Raw genomic sequence first — 10472 nt, 5'->3', positions numbered from 1 at the left:
GCTAGCTTATTCATTATGTCACTGCTACTATTCTCATCTGGTGTTGTTTCTACTTCCTTTTTCTCAACGCGAAAAGCTTTTCCGTAAGCGTTTGTTTTATTTTCTGATATTTCTGTGATAATTTCTTCTTCTTAATTGGTGTTTCCTCCATTGACACCAAACTTCCATTCTTATCAATGTCCGTCACTGACACCTCTGAACTACTTGACGCACTACATTTATCAGTTTCCGAATTGCCTGTTGTTTCTTGTTCAATGTTCTGGACACTAGAACCAGCTAAGACATCAACACTGCTGGTTTGAACGGCACTTGATTTACCAACATCTGACATTAACGCAATTTTCTTACGACAATTTTCACAAATCCTAAGATTGTATGGCAACTTAATGTGTTGCATGTTCAATTTTTAAGCATGTTGAAAGTCACGCACCTTAATTTCCCTTTCTTAAACCTACGACTGTGGTTACTTATTTTGAAAGGATTAAAATACTGATAATGTCTAGGTTGTGTTACATTACTCATTGTGATTAGGCTACCCACTAATTGCACCAACTAAAAACAATAACAGAAACTACGTCACCCGCACTCACAGTAATACTATACTACTGTGTTATTAATGCCGGAACGTTTGAAAATCTCGGAACAAACTGAAGAGAATTCATTCTGCCTTGGACCTAGTTTAAGTATTATAATATATCCCAGCTAAGCTTCTGCAGACGTAAACAAAGATGAGGGCAGTCGCCAGTGTGGTGATAACAGACAAAGGCAGCAATTGACAGTTTATCACAGGATAGGGAGTTTAATGGTGTGGCGGCGCTGCAAGGTATTAAGATTAGCGCAGCAGAGCTCTGTGCGCGTATTTATTTAGTATTTTTTTATTCAGTCATTTATTGCTTTCCCACTATGAAATTTGGCTTACTTACGGATAATTAAATGGAGAACACGGTGATAACTTAAAAATGGTATTCTAAGTGTCGGAACATTATGAATATCAAGATTTATATAATTACTAGCTCAAAGCACCCGGCGTTGCCCGGGTTTTCCTTCCTGCTTCTGTTTTTAATTAAACTGGTTATTAAATTTTCGGAAATCTTGGAAACCTAACTATACACAACCAAAACGAATTGTCTTTACTAAGCTTTCCTCGCCCATAAAAATGAATTTTTACTTAACGTCACTTACATGAATTAATGAACTCCTTAGCCATATGCCTGCCAGGGTTAACTTAATTTAAAACAGTTGTAAATCAGGCACCGAAAAGAAAACATTTCATCATGTGCCTAACGTTAAACTGTTGTTTTAAATTTGTTTATTTATTTACTTATTTATTTATTTATTTATTTATTATTATGTTGTAAAGTTCACATAACTGCCTGCGTGTTCCTTCAGAAGACGAGAGCTGCGGCGATTGTCCCCTCGCATTACGGGCCGGATGTCCACTCACACCCCGCCCCTAGTAACTCCCTCCCGGTGCCGACAGGTCTCCTCACCACATGGCCTGGCCCGGCCCGGAGAGAGATGGTCTCACTGGAAGACACATTCCTTCAGAATACGGGACTCGCCATTTTTTTTCTCCCCTCGTATTAGGAGCCAGATGTCCACCCACACCCCTGCCTCTAGCAACTTGCTCACGGCGCCGAGGGGTCCCCCGACCACGTGACCAAGCCAAGAGAGAGAAGAGTCCCACTAAAGGGCACAATGTTGTGGCGGAAATTTGTGATGTCACATAGCGTCATAACGCTCCAAGCCACGCCAAGGAGGAGAGAAATGGCGCGAAGCCCGAGGTGTATATAAGGCGGGCCCAAAATGGCATAGGGACATACGGCTTCGAAGCTGGGTACCTGGTTCTAATGAAGTGCACTGGTAGCAATCTAAAGCATGGGGGCATGAGATAGTTACTCTGCCTGCCATTAAAAATTCACTTCACTAAATCCCCAAGGTAAAAAAAAAAAAAAAAAAAAAAAGCATAGGGACATTCGTCGCCGGCTAGGGGGGGCAGCCACTATGCTCCCTCTGCCACCGACAACATTTCTTTCTCTGATCCAGCGTGCTGTACTTCGTCGGACCGGGTTTTCACGGCCGACACTTACCCCCGGAACAGAAACGCATTGCCGGCTCTGTCACCGCCTCCCCGCTCCGATCTCCCTAACCAAGCTATCCTAGTATTGCTCTTCTCGACTACCTCCCCCCCCCCCTTATCACCTTGTCTGGATTCCACGTGCTCTAACCCTTTTAGAAAACATTGTCTTTTCTATCTTCGACTTCCCTCTCTGTGGACGCCCATCGCCGGCCATTTGTCAGCGGAGCTCGTTAGCAGAGAGGTCTTTACTTTACTGTGCTCTAACCCTTTTAGAAAACATTGTCTTTTCTATCGTCGACTTCCCTCTCTGTGGACGCCCATCGCCGGCCATTTGTCAGCGGAGCACGTTAGCAGAGAGGTCTTTACTTCACCGTGCTCGAACCCTCTTAGAAAACATTGTTTTCTATCCTTGAATTCCCTCTCTGTGGACGCCCATCGCCGGCCATTTGTCAGCGGAGTTCGTTAGCAGAGAGTAACCCCTCCATCTCTCGTCGGTCTTCGAATCGCGGACCCTTTGGGGGCAGAGCAGGCGAGAACCTCCACCACCCCTGCTTCCCGTCTCTCAGTTCTCCTACCCACCGTATTCGCACTTCGAGCAACCTCTCTCTTCAGTTTTCCCCAGGCACTCCCGTTTCTCCTCTCTACGCTTTTCTACGTTGCTAGCCCTTTCCCTTCATACCAGCCCCTCGCTACTCTCTCTCCCTCGTCTTGTCTTCGTCTCTCCCCAGGTACTCCCGTTACCCCTCTCCAATATTCTCAGTCATGACAACAGCACGCCTTCAAGTTAGCTTCAGCCAGAGTCACAGGGACAAAAACGGCAATATTCTAGAGTTTCTCAAAGACACTCCCGTTTCCCCTGCCCACGAATAGGAGGAGGACACTGATTATTTCAAATAAACTACTATATCTGTATCAACGTATTTTCTTCCTACATCATCGTATAACCCCTCCACGAAGTTCGTCACCACCTGTCCTTCGCTCCCGTTTCCCCTCTCATCACCTGAGACCACAGCAGGAGAACGCCAAAGCAGATCGAAGCACAACACCTATACCGTAATGTCACCCTTCCCCACACACTTCAGCTCCCCTTGTCACGTCACTCCCGTTTCCCCTCTCAACACCTAGGACAGCAGTCTTCAGCAGAGGGACCACCGTCAGCAGGAGGCCGGCGCACGACAATTATTTATTTATTTGTTTTTATTTATTTATTTACTCACTTATTTATGTTATTTATTTATTTTGGTGAAGTTAAGGCCATTAGGCCTTCTCTTCCACACCGCCAGAAATACAAATAAAGTAATAGAAAAGTCAAACTATAAACAGAGTAAAACCCAACGAAAATATTATTCCTTCTCCTCTTTCTGATCAGTTTCAGCATCGAATCAATATATACATATATAATTTAATTTATATTGGAAGATTTTTTTACCTCTTGACCGCTGTACACCCACTTATATCATATCCAGTTTTTTTAATATAACTTTTTTTATTTATTTTTATTTATTTATTTAAATTTAAATATACAGAATAAAGAATATAATATAATATAAAAATATATAATATATAACTTGAAACTATATCTCATAAATTCAGAACATATTATATTAATTCTAATTTTACACACAAAATACAGATACAATATTAACTCGCAATAAGTCATTCTTTAACATAAAGTCAAATATTCTGAGAAACGTATAGGCCTACCGGTATTTTAGAAATTAAGATATTTTTATTTCTACAACGCTTAACATAATAAATTTGCAACGTGAACAACAATATTTTGAGAATTAATACAATGTTATTTTCAGTGGGCTCATGTACATTCACATACTACATTAGTAACATGACAAAAGTATCATTGAATTGCTTATTGGTATGTGTAAAATCTTTTTTTTTTTCACTTCTTTGTGTAAAATATAGTTGAGGATGTGAAAAACACGCAGTTTTTAAATTAATGTCTGCAACTTTGAGCGACTGTCCTTGAGCTTCATTTTAATATGGCCATTACAAATGCTAGTGGCATTGAAATTGCAGTTGCTTAAAACTGAATGAGTATCCTAGAAATACGTGGAATAAAAATATCTCCTTTTATTTTTGCAGTTAATATTATCAATTCTATTACGTTTCGTATGAGTTTTTCACATCAATTCTTATTCGTGCATAATTTTTGTGGGTCAATTTTTCGCAATAGTACTACTGGTTATTCATTATTAAGTAAATTGTGTGGTAGCAATCCTTGTAGTTTCAAAGAATTCTAGAATTCAATTGTATAAAACAGTTTGCTCACTATCTACAAAACTGCATCGAGGAATTCATAATACGGTCCTGGAATGCGTAAAGATACTTATTGCATGAATTATCTAGTTTTAGCCTTCATGATCTGTAACAACAATGTAATTTAATTTCGTGTTAAAATTATCATGGCCTCGTGAAAGTCGATGTTGAATACAACAGGCAATAATAAAAAAAACGATTGACTATAGAAGATTGTATTTTATATTACACATTAATGTTTGACCGTATTTATTTATATTTTTTATATTTTTAATTAGTTTAACTTCCATTTGCACAATTTTAATGTAGCCTATGTTCTTCTCCTGGTTATGAAGGTTAAATGTGCAAACTTTAGCACATATCGGTCAAAGCGTGTAGATTTGTATAGAGAACATGCACACACACACACATACATACCCACATTCAATGTTATATATTAAGACTAGCTGAAAGTACCCGGCGTTGCCCGGGTTTTCCTTTCTGCTTCTATTTTTAATTAAACTGGTTATTAAATTTTCGGAAATCTCGGAAACCTAACTATATACAACCAAAACGAATTGTCTTTACTAAGCTTTCCTCGCCCTTAAACATGAATCTTTACTTAACGTCACTTACATGAATTAATGAACTCAGCCAAATGCCTGTCAGGGTTAACTCAATTTAAAACAGTTGTAAATCAGCCACCGAGAAGAAAACATTTCATCATGTGCCTGACGTTAAACTGTTGTTTTAAATTTATTTATTTATTTCTTTTTATTTATTTATTTTATTTATTTATTCTGGTGAAGTTAAGGCCATTAGGCCTTCTCTTCCACACCGCCAGAAATACAAATAAAGTAATAGAAAAATCAAACTATAAATAAAGTAAAACCCAACGAAAATATAATTCCTTCTCCTCTTTCTGATCAGTTTCATCATCGAATCAATATATACATATATAATTTAATTTATATTGGAAGATTTTTTTACCTCTTGACCGCTGTACACCCACTTATATCATATCCAGTTTTTTTAAATGTAACTTGAAACTATATCTCATAAATTCAGAACATATTATATTAATTCTAATTTTACACACAGAATACAGATACAATATTAACTCGCAATAAGTCATTCTTTAACATAAAGACTAATATTCTGAGAAACGTATAGGCCTACCGGTATTTTAGAAATTAAGAGATTTTTATTTCCACAACGCTTAACATATTAAATTTGCAACGTGAACAACAATATTTTGAGAATTAATACAATGTTATTTTCAGTGGGCTCATGTACATTCACATACTACATTAGTAACATGACAAAAGTATCATTGAATTGCTTATTGGTATGTGTAAAATCTTTTTTTTTTTTTTTTTCACTTCTTTGTGTAAAATATAGTTGAGGATGTGAAAAACACGCAGTTTTTTAGTTAATGTCTGCAACTTTGAGCGACTGTCCTTGAGCTTCATTTTAATATGGCCATTACAAATGCTAGTGGCATTGAAATTGCAGTTGCTCAAAATTGAATGAGTATCCTAGCAATACGTGGAATAAAAACATCTCCTTTTATTTTTGCAGTTAATATTATCAATTCTATTACGTTTCGTATGAGTTTTTCACACCAATTCTTATTCGTGCATAATTTTGGTGGGTCAATATTTCGCAATAGTACTATTGGTTATTCAATATTAAGTAAATTATGTGGTAGCAATCCTTGTAGTTTCAAAGAATTCTAGAATTCAATTGCATAAAACAGTTTGCTCACTATCTACAAAACTGCATCGAGGAATTCATAATACGGTCCTGGAATGCGTAAAGATACTTATTGCATGAATTATCTAGTTTTAGCCTTCATGATCTGTAACAACAATGTAATTTAATTTCGTGTTAAAATTATCATGGCCTCGTGAAAGTCGATGTTGAATACAACAGACAATAATAAAAAACAATTGACTGTAGAAGATTTTGTATTTTAATATTATGCATGAAGATTTGATCTATCTATTTTTATTTTTTATAATTTTAATTAGTTTAACTTCCATTTGCACAATTTTAATGTAGCCTATGTTCTTCTCCTGGTTATGAAGGTTAAATGTGCAAACTTTAGCACATATCGGTCAAAGCGTGTAGATTTGTATAGGGTACATACATACATACATACATACATACATACATTACATACATTACATACATTACATACATTACATACATTACATACATTACATACATTACATACATACATACATACCCACATTCAATTTTATATATTAAGATTATGGCATAAAGTACTGTGAATACATAAAAATGGAAAGTGAATATACACAGCCTAAAAGCCATATATTTAACCTTCCAAATGAGACTAACCTCGATTTCACACGATACACGTAATGGGAGAAACGAATAGTCTATTTATATATGTCAATGTGTGTAATTTTTCAATAATTTTGATGCTGTATATATCTCAAAATAATCAGAATTGGGGCCAACAAAAAATATGGATCTCTTAATTTTACCCTTAGAAAGCATAAAAAAAAAAAAAAAATCAAACAATTCTAAAACTATGACGTCAAAAATGTGTCCGGTCTGACGTGGAATGACTCAATAACTTTCACCTTTAAAATTTGTTCTTATCGTTTCATTCACCGATCGGTTTAGCTCAGCTAAGGCACACACTCGAGTGTCAGTAGCGAGGCGATGATTCTCAACAAACAGAACCGCGTCCCATTCTTTCATAGGTTTGCTGATCGTTTTAATAGCCATTAAAATGGACAAGTGGGAGACTGCAGGCTTATGTCTTTTACAAGTGGCAGTGCCATTCATTACGCTAAAGTCGCTTTCAGCTTTCGCGCTGTTAATAGTGATAGAATTCGCTTTTTTTTTTTTTTTTGCTTTGGCTTTGGCTATTTATAGTTAATGGCAAAGGGGCATTGTTCTTTCCTGTTAAGTTATCTCGGAAATCATAATTATAGAAGTCTCCAACAAGCAGTGCAAAACAGCTAAATTCCTATATTTTTAATAGGTCGCTTTAGCAGAACGTAGAAAAAGAACCAGACATGTTTCCCTTCTGGCTGAATACTGATTGCATTAAAGTAACAACTTCATAAATGACAGTACAAAGATGCAAAGATAAAATGAATTAAATAATTGGGACAGTTGTTAATTATAGAAAAATAAGAGAATGTATAAGAATTTGTGAAATTTACTTTTCAGTGGACCAAGATCTAAGATATTATTATTAACTATTATTAATAATACGTGGCACTCGTATCACGCTTCATGACACTGCTCTAGACACATTTCTATATGCATATGATCAAGTACTTCTGGCCAATACTGAAGAAGAGTTGCATGATTATGTACACTATCTTCACCTTATAAGAAAACTTAATATGCACTTATGAAATGATAAAATTAAGATCATGGCCTTCAAGGAAAAAACAAAGAAGTCAATTAATTTAAATATTTAGGCTATTACTTATCATGTGATTAAGAATAAGATGTTCAGATTATAATTTAAAATCAAACCAGAGCATTGCGAATAATGGATAGCTTAAAATACCTAGGGTGTACTGTAAGCGGTAACATGAGCTGCTGTCAGGAAGTCAAAAAGAGCATAGCAATGGCAAAGGAACTTTTACTCGTAATAGGTAAAAGAGCAACTTCTGTGGACCCCTGGAAAAAGAACTTAGGAAGAGACTAGTAAATTGCTTTGTGTGGAGTATGGCATTATATGGCATAGACATTACGACGAAGTGAAGAGTAACGATTAGAAACACTTGAAATGTGGATATGGAAAAGAATGGCGCGTGTGAAATGGACAGACAGAATAAGAAATGAAGCTGTCCTAGAAAGCGTGGATCAAGAAAGAATTATATTGAAACTGATCATGAAGAGAAGAAGAAATTGGCTGGATCACAGGCTGAAAAGAAACTGTCTACTGAAAGATGCACTATAAGAAGTGGTGAACGGGAGATAAGTTCGGTGTAAAAGAAGATATCAAATGATATACAACATTATTTATTTTGCTAATAATTGTAACATAAAATACAATATAAACAAACACTTTAGCTCGCCCCTGAAAAAGTAAAACTCGTGCTCAAGGGCAGATTCCTGAATTGAAATTAAGAAGTACTGTACATAATACAATTTGTCTTATGTCCACTACGCAATAAGAATATATAAATTTAAATTTACAATTTTTCAATTTTTATAAAATCCATACATAATTTTTTAAATTTAATACTAGAACTATTAGATTTGACAAGATTAGGGTATTTAAATATAAATTTGTTTATATGCTTGGGCCTAAATTACTACTATGATTAAATTTTTTTATTTTGAATATATTTTATTCAGTTTCCTCCAAGTGAAGGCTGCCTAGAAGACAAAGCTTACCATAAAATTGTTGTCTTTTTTTTTTTTAGTAAATGGTAGGTAAACAATTATAATGGAAACAAAGAAAACAATGGAGAAGGAAAATAAAAAGAAATAACACAATTATAAATAATTGAAAACGACTAAACAAAACATTATTAATTCCAGAAGAAACATAAAATTTCCTAGTTTCTATTTGCTATCAGGTGATCACAGTCGTCTATTTAACACTAGTTGCAAGACCCAACTTAAGTGAGCAGATCGCCATAGCAAGAGATCAATCTATTTAAGTGTAGAGATGGTTTCTTAGGATTTTTATAGATCTTCACTGCAGACATGAATACTTCAGTGACAGGAGTTTGTCCTAGACCAAACTACTTACAAAAAATGTGCGAATCTCTTTGTGATGGTCCCTCTAGCCCCAATCAGTAACCCAATAACTTCGATCGACGTTAGATGATATTTTTCCTTATAACAGTGTTGCATTTTGGTTCAAACAATCTTAAAGAATTCATAGCTATGAGAATATAATTCATATTATTTCGACTTTTATTAACCATTAAATTGGTAAAACTTCATTTCTCACACTAGTTTATTAAACCGTGTCGGACTGTAAAGAAAACAACTATCGCATTGTCCATATTTTATACAATTTGTAAACCGAATGGACTGACCAGCAGCGAATGGAAGGACGCTATTAAGATGACTGCAAATGTATGCCCAGTACGTGCTCTACCAGGTAGGTCTCAGAATGGAACCCACTGCCGACATTGTCGGAGTGAGAAAGAAACACTTGCTCACATTCTGGGAGCCTGTCCTCATGGAGAACTACTGAGAAATAGTCGTCACCACAAGATTCGATCCCTCCTAGCATCGGCCCTACGAGGAAAAGACTACCAAGTAGAGGAGGAGGTCCATGGTTTGTCCACAAATGGATCTACAAGGCGCATTGACATCATCGCTATCCCGACAAGATCAACAAGCGGATTCATAATTGATCCAACTGTAAGGATGGAAACATATGAAAATCAACCTGCTGAGGTGCATCAGGAAAAATGCGACATATGAGTCATTCCACGACAAATCGCACAAAATTATACAAATTTTGACCTTCATATTTCTGATTGCGTTTATATTTTTTTTTACCAACTCTATGGGTCTCATAAACCAACAAGTGTATTTTTATTTCCTCCTAAGTCCACATGTTTTTAAAATATTACATGTTAAAATTCGTTAAAAATGTCGCACAATGCAACATTTAAAGCGTCATATTTCTGACGATATTGATGTTAAAATTTTTTTGAAAAAAAAAAATGCATTTAAAAGCTTAAAGTACTGTCTTTTATTAAATATTTACGAACTAATTTTAACATAATTATTTAAAATATTTTTTTATAATTCAATTTTTAAAACATATACATCAATGTGAAATAGCCCTATTAAAAATCTAAAAAAATGCTTACTAGGTGCACTGAAGTATTCTTAATAATTCCAGAAAAAAATCAGAATGGGATCTCCAATAGTTTAATGGAAATGTAATTACTTATGACAGAATGTGTAGCGGTCGGCGCAGCAGCAGTGGACGGGAAGCGTTAAAGCGCGCTAAGAGGTTTATCGGCGCTGGATAATTGACTGAACGTTGCAACATTACACCCAGTACGGATCAAGTTACTCGAGGAAACACTGCTAATTTACTTATTAGGATATCTTCAAATAATTGTACATTATGCTTTTCAAATGTTTCTTTTCATTCACATTTTAA

Source organism: Periplaneta americana, chromosome 5 (assembly GCF_040183065.1).
Source record: "Periplaneta americana isolate PAMFEO1 chromosome 5, P.americana_PAMFEO1_priV1, whole genome shotgun sequence".
Taxonomy (NCBI): Eukaryota; Metazoa; Arthropoda; class Insecta; order Blattodea; family Blattidae; genus Periplaneta; species Periplaneta americana.
This window is presented reverse-complemented; position numbering follows the sequence as displayed.